Consider the following 13146-nt stretch of genomic DNA (forward strand, 5'->3'; position numbering starts at 1 on the left):
GGATGAGAGATGGAGCCATGGACGAGCCTAGCGGCGTCCGACGCGGGAGGGTACGACGGCTGTGGCGGCTGATGAGCGAGGAAGGAAGGAGGAGGAAGAGTGTGGAAGACGGCTGCGGGATCGACATATAAATCCTGCTGTGCAACCCGCTCATCCGGACGCCTTCCTGCGCGCATCATTCGTGTCCGTTGGATCTCCTTTGACATTGACTCCAGATCATTCGATCATTTGACTGCTGGTAATTTTCTCACCGTACAGTTATTTTTATTGGCCTATGACTGGTGGGCTAAGCCTCGCATGGATTGGCTGGGTCAGCCGTTCCCGTGTAGGGATTAGCCACCCACTACGCGCCCGCCCCGTGCTCGACGTGCATTCCTCAGCCCCCGCGCCCCCTCCGCTCTCTCCTCCCCCTCCTTGTCCCTGTCCCAACCCTAATCCTTTTCCCTCTCCACCCCGCAGCCGCCCCCTAGCTCCTCGTCCCCTTCACTCAGTCCATCCCTCCTCATCCCAGATCCAGCGGATCCGAGGCGTGCAGACGCGGAGGCGAGTTTCTCTGGCGCCGGTGGCAACCTGCAAGCAAAGGGCGGCGGCGGCGCTCGATTTGATCTGCAGGAGAGAGAGAGATGGAGAGGAGGGACGCCACCATGGGAGAACAGGGCCAACTTCGTGGTGGGCATGGAGGCGCAGAGGAGGATGGCGATGGGGGATGGGAGCAGAGTAGCAGGACTTCCAGGCGGTGCTCGCGTCATGGTGGAGTGGAGGAGCTCGTCGTCCATCATCACAATCCACAATCTAGGTTGCTCCCCCCTCCTCTCCCAGTTATTATCTCAGTTCTCTGATTTTATGATTTTGATTCTCAATTTCTGTTTTTTTTTTCAGATCTGAGATAGAAAAGAAGAGAAAGAATCTTGTGGAATTTCAGATCTGAGATAGGAACGGGGAGAAAGAATCTTGTGAAAGAGCCTGACGAAAAAGAAAGGGGTGAATCATCACTTTCTCCCATTCATGTTTGTTTCTGCATTTTATTTTTAAGATGCAGGTTGGCCAACTGTAACAATAGAAATATATGTGCAATTTTTGTTTGTGTACTTCAATAAAAATATATTTTCACTTGACCTCGAGGGCGGTTGCATCCAGTTATTGTTTCCGGGAGATTTATTGGTGAAGGTCTAAATATTTTAAGATATATTGACGAGATATCACTCATGAAGGAATGCTCAAGGGCATAAGATCTAATGTTCTTCATGTTATACAGTCATCTGGTATAAATTGCTAGAGTAGATAAGAAACAGATTTCCAACATAATAAACAGCTCACATTCCTTGGTATTGGCATATGGTTCTGAAACTTAATATGCACAATAGAGTATGTATTGCAGTCTGTATTATATCAAAGTTTGGTTCAAAATGAACAAACATCAGCATTGTACCCGTACTGGATGCAAGTGATTTGAATTTTTTCAGTCAGTTAACAAGCAGTTTTCCAATTAACAAAACGACAGTGTAGAAGCTCTTTTACTAATGAGATACATAAGGTGCATAATACTGGTTCAAACAGCAGCAGTTTTTCAACCAGTTAACAAACAGTAGAAGTTTTACTACTGAGATAAGCACCAGTTTTTCAGTGTACAAACAACAGCAGTTTTACTACTGAGATAAGCAGCAATTTTTCAGTCAGCTAACAAGCAACAGTTTTGCAGTAACATCTTTCATGTATACTTCCAATGCATAAACATGAGCAGAGATACGCTACAGTTTAGGCAAAGAATGAATCAAAAAATTGCAGAGAAGCAGCAAAATGAGTTCCTTCTTTGAGAGAATGCAAATCAGATATGTTTGTTTCAGGGTTCAGACTTCAAGATAACTAAAATGCATCCCCTAACTTTTTTCAGGCAAGATCCAGTTTCATTTCTTATATTTGTGCTTCTTCATTGAGTGGTCTCCAACTTTCTATTGTTTACAAATTCCAAATAGAGCTCCTGGTTTGCTGTGTTGATTGGTACCATACATAAGTTGAACTTTGTTTTCAAATGCAAGGACCTAATAATCTACTTATATTATGGGACGGAGTAGTAACATGTATGTGTGGCGGCACAAGGAGCATTTCCTTCTGAAAAAATAATATTAAAGATAAGTCAATGACACAAAGTACTGAATAAATCAATACTTCTAATGATCTATATGATACATACTTTCCATGTTACCTCTACTATATAGTTTTACAGTACAATGTCACATTTCTGATCTGTAGTGTACCTCAGTTACTAGCATGATATAAAGTTTATGGATAATTGCCAACAGAGTTCTCATATGTTTCTATGTATCTGAATGTTCACATTCATCAAGTTTAAGCTTTATGTATAGCTTATGTCTTTGAAGTTAAGCAGTCACACAGTCGTAGGTCCACCGTTTCATGATTTTTAATTTGCTAACTGGGTAAAAGATTCCTTGTCCTTGGTGAGATACATGAATTCACATTGTTTCGTACCAGATGTATGAAGAACAAAGATATCTTTCTTTATCTTTATTTTCCTCGACTACATATTATTTAACGGTGTCATGTTTATAACCTACTTGACATCGATACGGTTCTATGAGAGGTCATTTTGCTTATGCATCAGTCCTCAAGGTGGATGTTGTTCATTTAGATATTACATTTTGTTGCCATGTTTCCACATTAGTCAAAAGTGTTCATCTCAATAATTTATTAAGAGTGGCTTCGAATAATATGGCATCAAAACGTTTGTTTTCTCTCCAACCAATAATGAAATGATATCTGTGCATATAAAACGGCTACCAATTCTTGGTTTTAATTAGCTTCTTGAAAAAGGGGCGCAACAGGTCAATGGACTATTGTATTGCTGATGATAATGTTGTTTCGTGTAGAAAGGAATTTTCTCCTTGCTTTCATATGTCGATATCAACTCACTGCTTGATTCAGGTGCTTTTTCGTGTAGATAGGGTGACAGGAATATTCCTGTTATATATTTACCAGTTAGCACATGTAATCTGGTACTCTGATTTCTTTGACACTTTTCTCTTCACGATGTAGTCAAGGCAAAGGGCATTAGGAGACCTCCAATCTGCAGAATGGCATGGTATGAATACATGTGACACCCGCTGTTCATTTCACTGCTTTTATAAAATTTATGCATTCTTCCTTCACTTTTTTGTACTTACATGTTTTGCGCTGTTGAGTTAACTCAGTTGTAGATAACAAGTGTGCTCTGTATTCACTTTAGCTAACATTTTTTTTGCTACTGTTAAAACATATACTGCTTTTTAAGGGAAGCATAACTATTGTTTTATTTTATTAACCCTAGATGTTCCTGAACTCTCCGACGGCCCGAACCGGCAGGCAGAAAAAAAAAGAGAACACGCCCAATCCAGGAACCACCCTCCACCTTCCCTGAACCACCCGAATCCCGCACCTCTCACTCTCTCCCGATCCCCCATGGCGCCGCCGCCGCTACCTGCCCCACGCCGTCGTTGCTACGACCTGCCCAGACCACCGCCTCGCCATCTGCCCCGCACCGCCCACCACCGCAATTCAGCCATCAAAAAATCGGGCGCCGCTGGACCTCCGAGCGCCGGCGCCGCCACCCGTTTCTCCTACCGCCGCTCGCCTTCTAGTACCATGTCCCTCTCAAGTCTCCCCCACGCAGGCCCCGCCGTGCATCCGATGACCCTACAACAACCATGGATGCGGGAGGAGAGGTCGCCGGATCCCGGTGCGCTGCCGCCTACCCAGGCGCCTCCACTGGGCACCGCTACCTCGCGGCCAAGCGCAGCAACCAGCCGCCGGAGCGCGCACCACCCGACGCCCTCGCGTCAGCGCGCCACCCTTGCTTCCTCTGCAGCCATGCATCACGTGTTGAGCACCACCAGCAGGTTCCGTCCCCCTCCTCCTCCTCGATGTGAAGGGGAGACGACCCCCAACTCCGGTGAGCCCAGAAAATGATCTTCCCCGTGGCGCATGTCTGAACTGCAACCTCGATCTTCTTCCTCTGGAGTTAAATCAACTGATGCTAGCAATTTGTTGATGCTGCTCCTCCTCCTGCTCGTGTAGGCCGAGCTGCTCCCTCGAGCTTTGTTGCCCTTCTGCCTCCATCCTCTCCCCATGAACTACCGGAACCAGAGCTGAGGGAAGCTGCAGTAGCAGCTGGGAGCAAGTCGCTCAAAAGAATTGGAAGATGCTTGTCTCTTTAGCTGCGAAATATGCAGTGTCGGTATGGTCGACAAAAAAATGGACATGACCCTGGAGTGGCTTCTTACCACTACTACAACGACCTTGTTGTTAACATCATTCGTCCACTCTACACGTCAGAAGTTATCTTCTTCCCACAAGACATTCAACCATTGTGTTTATTGTTCTTGTTGTGCTTCTACCACCAGATTGCTCTCTTCCCCCTTCGGCCCTTCGTGTGGTGATTTTGCTGCACCTGTGACGAGGAACAAGCAAATTCTTGCAAGCACACTTCAGCTCCGAATGAAACCCGACGCACGATCCGCTAGTCAAAGTGAGGAGACTGAAAGAAGTAGCATCAGAGAGGAAGGTAAGTCCAGAGGCACTGATGTCTTAAATCACACCGTTTTGAAACAAACCGACGATCATTACCAAGCTTTCTTCAAGGAAAAAGAACCAGGACAAGACCGATATTGATGGAGCGTTTTTGACCATAAGTTGTTTCTCTAGTTTAAATACTGATGACAGCCAGTCTCCCTGCTTCTTGCCCCATTTTGTTTGGTGATGTGTATCTAATGTGTATGACATTCGTAAGATCAGCTCCCCCTTTTAGCAAGTTACTAGAAGCCGAGAACGGCTGTAGTGCTCAGATTGTTCTTGTTCTGAGTTGGAGAAGCTAGAGGCACCAAGCAAAAATGTGGGTCACTCTTTTCAGTGGCAAACAACGTTGCCAGTGAGCAATAATTTTTGAAGGGAAGGAACCACATTTAAGTATCCCGTTGATAAATTTGCAATTAAGCTAGCGTCTGGCTGCTGCTGGTGGAAGGCTTGCGATTCTAAAGAATCTTTGATGCAATGTTGTTTGCCCTGACTGTTCGCTTCCCTGACTTAGCCAACGGCTGAAATAAAAGACATTTCATTTCCAAGTAATATTGAAGATTAGAGACATTTCATTTCGTAGCTTGTACTGTTGCTTCAGTGATAAGATGTCATTGGTTCATTACACATGAGTGCGTGACAGCCTGAAGCCTCTGCTACCCCTGCAGTGTCGGTAATATACCTGGTCGTTGTTGTCATGTGTGGACTGCAGGGATGGTCGAATCCGACCTTCCTAGGCATCACCTTTCTTCCTTCTCTCATTCATGTTCTTGCATCTAAGCTCCACTCCTGTCTACTATTTCAGTCTATATTCTCAGAAGTACCAGAGATTCCAAATAAAAACATGGCCTTTATATATTCATGCATATTCAGACTCACTCATCTTGCTTGTTCAATTCATTCATTCATCAGGAGGGGACTTGCTTGTGTGTTTAAATCTGCAGTGCAACAAAAGTTGATTCTTTGAAACCAATTCAAGGACATTGATTTGAAAAGCAGACGACCGCCTTCTGCTACTACCATCGAGCGATGCCCGCTGCACAACGCGCCGACTATTACTATGCTTAAATTTTTATTTGTGAAGGTCAAAATGTTGTGTTTGAGAAGGTCAAGTGTGTTATGTGTATCTCAGCAAGTTCAAATAATTTAAACATGCAAAAGAAAAACATGGGAGATTTGTGATTTTTTAGAACTTGAAGTGACAAACAAATTTATAAAGAGCATAAACAAAATTTAACTCTATAAAATTCACTTCAAATCATTAACAGGAAAAAGAATGTTCTCTTTGTTCTCGAACAGAAACAAAAATTAATAAAAAAGTTTCTGTTTCGTTAAATCAATTGTGCTTCTTTGCTCTATACATGTTCATTGATATTGCCAACAAGTATACTATTTTCCAAAAAGTGGTTTGATATATATTACATGACTAGATTTTTTTCTGCTACTAAGAAATAAACCAGGAAGTCCAAATTAAAAAGATGAAGAAGTTATTTTTCTCATTATTTAAGAATGCAGAATAAGAAGTTCAAAATAAAGTAATGCAAAAAGTTTGATGTATAAAAAATGGAAAATCTGAATCTGTTGATGGGAAGGACATAAGAAGTTCACACAAAAAAATAATACAATAGTACAAAAACAAGAGAGCACTTTGAAACGGATATTTCATCGTTTCTAATAAAAAATTAAGAAGTTCAGATTTTAAACATAGAGCAGTTCAAAAAATCGTAAAAATGGGATTATCACCATTTCTAGAAAAACACTAGAAGTTCAAATTTAAAAAACAGATCTGTTCAATATTTATTACAAAACTTGGATTTCGCCGTCACTGAAAGAAAATAAACTAAGAAGTCCAAATTACAAAATAGAGAAGTTCGATATTTATAAAGAAACTCATATTTTCCTTGTTGCTAAAAAATAAAAATGATGAAGTTCAAATTAAAAAAGAGGAGTAGTTTGATGTATACGGGAAACTCAAATTATTACCGTTGTAAGAAAAATAAAACTATGAAGTTCAATTTACAAAAAATAATGTTTGTGGCGCAACAGGTTTAATGCTTGTTACAAACCCAAAGAAGGTCATTAAAAAAGGCATCTCAAACAATTTTATATAAAAAAAATTTTCTCTTAAAATAAACCTAGAAGTTCAAATTTAAAAACGGGGTGGCTCGATGTCTATCAAAATGTAGGATTTTTTCCGTTGCTAAAAAAAATTAAAGTAGGAAGTCCATATTAAAAAGATGGAGAAGTTCGGCGGTTATAGAAAACTCAGATTTTTCTCGTTATTAAAGAATGGAAACAAGAAGTTAAAAAATTAAATAACAAGAGTTTCAACTTTTAAAAATAGAGCGCTTCAAAATTTCATTAAAAAGATTAATAAAAAACCAGGAAGTTCATATTAAAAAGATGGAGAAGTTTGATGATTATAAAAAACTCAAATTTTCCTCGCTATTAAAGAATGGAAACAAGAAGTTCAAAAATAAAATAACAAGAAGTTCAAGTTTTAAAAATATAATGCTTTAAAATTTCATAAAAAAGGATTAAGAAATAAAATCAGGAAGTACATATTAAAAAAATGGAGAAGTTCAATGATTATAGAAAACTCATATTTTCCTCGTTATTAAATAATGGAAACAAGAAGTTCAAAAATAAAAAACAAGAAGTTCAACTTTTAAAAATATAATGCTTCAAAATTTCATAAAAAAGATTAAGAAATAAAACCAGGAAGTCCATATTAAAAAGATGGAGAAGTTTGATGATTATAGAAAACTCAGATTTTCCTCGTTATTAAATAATGAAAGCAAAGAAGTTCAAAAATAAAATAATAAGAAGTTCAACAATTAAAAATAGAGCACTTCAAAATTCATAAAAAAAGACTAAGAAAAATCAAATAAAAAATTCATAAAAAAACTTAAATATTTTCACGTAACCGAGAGTGGTCCAGGTTGATAACTGCCAGAAGTTCATCTACTACACGGTGTGCATTTTTTATTGAAAAAAGAATAAAAAAATCAAAGGCTAAAAGTTTTGTTGTTATAAGTTCAAGCACTTCGTCGGAGAAAGTTAAAAAAATTATTGTGAGAGAGATTTGTACAAAAGGAATATTATTTGTGTAACACTGACGATGGATGAGAAAATTACAAACGAAAATACGTCACAGAAGTTCAACTGAAAACAGTAGGAAGTTCAATTACTATAGTGGATGAATTTCAGATGAAAAACTTTTAAAATTGTCGCGAATATGAAAAAACGATCAACACGGAAAGTTAAGTGCTTACAGCAGCTTTCCATCGGTATATCACTTGCTCAATTCCAGTGAGTGGATGGAGAGTTACGGGCAGTGGATGGAGACCTACGAGCAAAAAAATCATGTGAAAAACAGAGTGAAGTTCAGGTACACGCACCGAGAAGTTCAGGTTCTTCACGCGGTGCATTTTCGAAGAATCTGTTTCGCGATATAGGCAGAACACATGATCCCGCCGTTTTCGAAGTTACTTGAGAACGGCTAGGAATCAGAGAAAACCATCAACATGAAAAAGTTTCGCATTTTCCGTAGCTTTTTAGCGGTATATTATTTGCCCCATTTCGATAAAGTTTGTAGACATTACGGCAAAAATACGTTTTAACCATTTTCAAAACTGACATAAAACTGTAATGAATTAGGAGAAACAATATATACAAAAAAGTTTCGCATTTCTTCAAGCTTTCCAACGCCATATCATTTGCTGCATTTGGACATACGGTTAAAAAATTAGCTTGAAAATACGAACTCGGTGAAACTTGTACCGTTTTCTAAATTACTTTTAAACCATTCAAAATTAGAAAAAACTTTTAACATAAAAAAGTAGCGCATTTTCATAAGCTTTCCAACGCCATATTATTTGCCTCAATTGGATTAGCCGTTTAGAAATGGCATCGAAAATACGAACTCGGGTGTTCGGTTTGTGAAATTTTATGATTTTCCGAATTACTCTTTAACCGTAGGGAATTAGAGAAAACTTTCAACATGTGGAAGGAGCGGTTTTGCAGCAGCTTTCCAACGCCATATGATTTGCCTTATTTCGATAAACGGTTTAAAAATGCGATCGAAAATACGATTCACGTTTTTTATATGAAGAAAAACGGTTTTCAAAACTGCTCTTAAACCGCTTACATTTTGCCAAAAATTTAATTTGGGTCATGATACTGATGTCCATAGCTATCCAACAGTATATCGCAAGCCCCATTTGGACACCTTTTAGCTGAAGTTCAACCTAGTACTCGGGGAAGGTGAGGCGCGTTACTCGGAAAGTTCATGTTGTGATCAGAATATTATTCTGATTCCGTGATCAGAATAGTGTTTATATATATATATATATATACATATATATATACCTAGGTGCCTGGGCACCTTGCCTATCCATCGTTAGATCGTGTTTAGCGACAGATTTGGAAACCAATGTAAATGATTTAATTACTAATTAATTTGGCAGGCTTTAATTCTTTAACTGTCTCATTCATGCATGTCACATCATATAAAAGGAAGGTGATTAAAATATCACAGTGAATAAAAATCAACATTTATTACCTCCTTATATATCATTTATTGATTCGTAGAATAAATCACTACGTATGTAAAATACACATGTATGTTACGTAACCTCAGTAGTAGGTATACACATACCCACTATTTAATTGGGTATACACATACACATACCCGTACATGTACCTTTTTTCAAGGCATGCGCATATATACATAATTTTGTTAGTTGATATATGCATACCCGCGTATGTACATAATTTCGTTAGAGGTATATGCATATCCGCATATGTACATAATTTCTTTGGTAGGTATACGCATACCCGCGTATGTATATAATTTCTTTTTTTGCAGGGGTATGTATATAATTTTGTTCGTAGGTATATGTATACCCACGTATGTACATAATTTTGTTAGTAGGTATATACATATCCGCTACGTATATAATTTCTTTAATACCTAAAAACCTAGAATAAATCATTGGATATATACGTACCTGTGTGTGTACATAATTTCATTAGTAGGTATATATACCATAGGTATATTTATATTATTTGGAGTCGGCGCACAATTTGTTGATATAGATAATAAAAATATTTTGTCATGAATATCTCAGAATGGTATCAATTTTTATGTATACATTTATTCATCTGTGCGTAGAAAAAATCCACAAGCCGACGAGTCACATTGTGCGTACATACTATATATGTTTTCTTTTTATTCTGCCATTCTCTCTCCATCAATTAATGTGTGTTTTAATTCTATTCAAATCAATAAATACAAATGGGTGGACATGCGAGCTATTAAATGCTAGGTGCCTTGGCACCTAGGTGCCCCAAACAACTTACCTATATATATATATATATATATATATATAGCAAATTCCTTCTAATTTGTTGTTCTTAATTGCCGAAGGAGCCTTTCAGTGGTACGTGCACGCGGTTTCATATGTATAACTGTAATCAACATACAACACTGAGAAAATTTTATTTGTGAGTTGCATGACCATGGTGTTAGAATCCTTACCATTTATAATTTTTGTATACATGAACATATAAACACTCACTACAATAATTTCCCTGTTCGTGCGGTGTAATTTTAAAACAAGCAGTGGGGAAATCCTTATCACTGTTCTTTTATGTCTTATCTGGTTAGCATAGTAGTTGAGAAGTGATAAGAGCAATACTTTCTGTTGAATTGCTGGGCTAAATATGCTCTCTTTTTGCAATTACCAGCTTGAGAAGCTCATCAATGCTAATTCAACTGAGGTTGATTGGGAACGTCCCTTCTATTTGAATTTAACACGTCATAGTCAATGCAGGTATGATTTTGTGGCACTTCCACGGAGATCTTACAAGCTTTGTATGCTCATTGGCTATAATTGCATAAGAATAACTAGAAACCTTTTTTGGTGATCTATGAAGCCGTCATGGCTGGTGTGCGAGACACTAGAGTAGAGACATATATCCAGGAGGCGCCACCATATATAAGAGTCGTAATAACGGTGGCGCAGAGCGCGTGTTTGTTCAGCATGGATGTGGCCGTGTGTTCATTTGTAGCTTGATAGCTTTATAAAAAAATTTACTTCACTGATTCAGTTTTAGGTTTTCACTCAGACATACAGTGGTTAGTGATGTTAATCCATACATAGTCCTATATGTAGCTTGATGTTACCGTATCTTTCATTAAAGATCTTGTGAACCCATGTTGATTTCTGGACTAATAAAGTGATATGCTGTTAGATGAAGCATTCAAATTTTTATTTGTGTTCTGGCTTTGTATGTTCTATGCAGCCGTCTCCCTAGGGACAGATCCCTTGTGACCCTCCCCTGTTTTTGATGCCAACAACATGGTGCCATGCGAGAGAATCGTGATTCGCCACCTCTTCCTTTTGTTTTGATCCTACAGGAGCCCCTGCAGCCCTACTGCCCCTGAGCCCAAATCACATGAACCTGCCCCAACCTCCTTGTGTCGAATGAACGAGTCTTGCTTAAAATTGAGTTTTCTTAATTAGTATATATGGCCTCTCTGGACATGACATTTCTTCGTGTACAGGCCACAAGCTCTGTTAGTTGTATGATAGATATGGAATTTCAATTTGATAGTTTGAACAATAGTTATCTATTAGTTATTGTCAGTCTGACATACTTTCTCACCTTATATCATGTTTTAAGCTCAACTGATGGATGATTTCTGCCATGTTTTTCTTCTTCATTTTCACGTGGAAGTATTAGATACCCTGAGGATGGATGTTTTATTCAAAGAATGTCCCAGAAATTGTGAATCTCGGTGTACAAGAATCAACACAAATGCTGAAACATTTTTTTTGCTGAAGGTAGTATTTTTTTCCTGTTCCCAGGCATTTTCCTCATGTTTGCTTCTAAAATGTTACTTGCAAGGCTTATATGATTCATGGAGTTCAATTAGCAATGCTTATAATATTCCACCCAAAGAATAATATTGTTGCAGGGGTAGAGACATGCAATGGCGAGGGTTGCACCGAAAGCGAGGGATGGCATGGTAGAACTGGAGGTTGTCCCATGGCGAGGGTAGGGCAGGGCAGATCAGTCCTAAATATCTCAATGTTGAATCATTTCCAATAGCCTTCCAGCAAGTTCATTCTTCTTCTCTGATTGGGTCATGTTAGGCCAGAAGAGTAAAACTAGAGAGGAAGGATAACTTATTAGGCAATTATGTTCGTTGTACTGCTTGGTATTTGTTTCGAATATGAATAATTTTGGTTATGATTTCTACACTGCATAGTGTCGTTATTATGAGATTATTGATTACTGTCACATATCTCTTTTCAATGCAAACAGATATGCATTTGCTTTGGATCTTTAGTGCTTCCCTTTCTATGCTATTAAGAATATGACCCTTGGTGGCTGTATTTAGTTCTTGGATAGAATCAGTTGTGAAAATAGGGAGACAAGATGTTGATCTTCTCGAAGAGTACTACATTGATGCCTTCTGTTGATCATCGATCTCTAAATATTCTTACTTGCATGCTTTGAGTGCTTGGTTCGCTCTCGCCCTTTGCGTCATTGGCGGTCATTGGCGCAACGGGTCATCTAGTTGGGGGAAAAGAATTGAGGGTGCGGCATGCAAGAGGACAAGCGGTCCGACATCGTCGCATGTCCCTTTCCGCCTTTCCTCAACCACCATGCGTAGCGATCGGACAGGTTGACTTTCACCAAGGATCCAATTCACCTACGAAGGATCAGTCGAACCTCATCCAAGCAAGGTCCACAAGTCATTCATACGTGAAAAAAGCATGGTCAAACTCATTACCATGCGGTCAACCGATCGAATGGTTAGCAGAGGAAGTTAAAGCCCATCCGATGACCATGAACGATGCGCACGGGGGAGTTCCGTGGAGGAGGGTCGGCTAGCATCCTTATTGTTAGAATTACAGGTTCGTTAAGACCAAATAACTTCACAGACGTGCAAGGGCCCTTTTCTAGGCCCCTTTTTTGTTAACGATGCTGATCGCTCCTTTCAAAGGATCTTGCACCAAGGCGAAAAGCAGCGGAGACGTGCGGCAGGGTGTCGAGGGGATCTTCAAGACTACCTTTCTCTTTTTAGGCCCCATATACAGTTTTTCCTTGTTCACTCGGCATGTAAAATAGCCTTGATGTTTATGGCATTATTTGTAATAGCACGTTTTGACGTATCAATCGGATTATAAGGGAAACCGTTTTTTACCAACCTTTGTTCGGTATTCGATTATTTCACATTCTGTATTCCCCTTTTGCGTCAGATTGCCATGAATACTCTGGTAGGGCCTAAGTACCAGGGGCTCTATTCGACCACATGTATTTTCAAAAAAAGTCCAAAAACTTCTAGAGTACACTTCGGCGTCCCGAAGTTGGCATTATATGCATCAGCTCTGAATCATGTCTTTGGTCAAAAGTTGGGTTGCACGGCTCCTGTGATTACTACCTTACATTTCGCTTGTTCGGCTAGGTTAGTAAAGGGAGAACTACTACGATTGTCTTTCTGGTTCGTCCGGTCAAACACCTCAGTACAGAAAGCCGAAAACTGACTGTCATGATACGGCGAGAGCT

At 39.2% G+C, this 13146-nt stretch overlaps 1 long non-coding RNA gene across 5 annotated transcripts; it reads left to right on the forward strand.

Annotated features, from left to right (window-relative positions):
• The first annotated feature begins 301 nt into the window (after positions 1-301).
• On the forward strand, positions 302-11919 carry LOC125508569. 5 transcript variants are annotated; one of them, XR_007283600.1, is made up of 7 exons: positions 326-796; positions 880-981; positions 2886-2940; positions 3052-3097; positions 10315-10400; positions 11314-11414; positions 11533-11919. It is a non-coding gene; the product is annotated as an uncharacterized LOC125508569 (long non-coding RNA). The 5 variants fall into 5 exon arrangements; XR_007283601.1 differs by having other exon boundaries at positions 329-796; positions 11308-11919; XR_007283598.1 differs by having other exon boundaries at positions 330-796; positions 11314-11919.
• Positions 11920-13146: the final 1227 nt, after the last annotated feature.

Source organism: Triticum urartu, chromosome 5 (genome assembly GCF_003073215.2).
Source record: "Triticum urartu cultivar G1812 chromosome 5, Tu2.1, whole genome shotgun sequence".
NCBI lineage: Eukaryota > Viridiplantae > Streptophyta > Magnoliopsida > Poales > Poaceae > Triticum > Triticum urartu.